We start from the raw sequence: 713 nt of genomic DNA, 5'->3' as shown, positions 1-713 counted from the left end.
ATCTATTTTTATTATTACATAGTACGTGTTTTTGACATTGTGCTTTGCTATTCCCTTGTATCTGCTATTCGTTCTGTAATCGTCACCTCTCTTAGCAAAAATAAAAATGTATAAGCACATATATGTATATATATATATATAGCTGATCTAAAATTTCATTTGTTTTAATAGTAATGAAGCAGCATTTTTATATAGAACGTAACAAGGCAACTCCATGTGTAAACTTATTAAAATGTTTATACATATGTACATATATACACACATGTCACAGTCTAGTTTTTATAGTTTTATTACATGTGAATGATCGTTTCTGTCATGTGATCTATTGTTAAAATATCTTTTATAATGTCGTTCATCTGAAGTTGTCCAAATAAATCAAATGTATAAAAAAAACATGAACAACTATAATTCAAACATAACTATGCCAAAGTGAAATTGTAAAGATTGTCTATATTTTTTTTTTTTTTTTGTTTTTTTTTCTAATTTTTTCTTATTTTTTCTCTGTTTTTTTCTAATTTTTTCTGTTTTTTTTTCTCTTTTTTTTTGTTTTTTAATTATTTCATTTTTTTAAACTTACTATGATTATATCTTTTAAATTCCTTCATTTTGAAATAAAACACGGTATGGAAAGATAATAAAATTTAATAAAATAAAAATGTCTATATCATAATTATTTCTAGCAAATAACAATTTATAATTTTGTTAAAAAGTGT

General features: G+C 22.0%; 1 long non-coding RNA gene across 1 annotated transcript; it reads right to left on the bottom strand.

Annotated features, from left to right (window-relative positions):
- Positions 1-17: 17 nt before the first annotated feature.
- On the bottom strand, positions 18-636 carry LOC111532807. Its single transcript, XR_002728653.1, has 3 exons — positions 578-636; positions 295-356; positions 18-90 (listed from the first exon to the last, which is right to left on the bottom strand). It is a non-coding gene; the product is annotated as an uncharacterized LOC111532807 (long non-coding RNA).
- Between the last annotated feature and the right edge of the window lie 77 nt (positions 637-713).

Source organism: Piliocolobus tephrosceles, unplaced genomic scaffold, assembly GCF_002776525.5.
Source record: "Piliocolobus tephrosceles isolate RC106 unplaced genomic scaffold, ASM277652v3 unscaffolded_9896, whole genome shotgun sequence".
Lineage (NCBI taxonomy): Eukaryota > Metazoa > Chordata > Mammalia > Primates > Cercopithecidae > Piliocolobus > Piliocolobus tephrosceles.
Note: the sequence above shows the minus strand (reverse complement) of the source record. Positions and strands in the feature narration are given on the sequence as shown.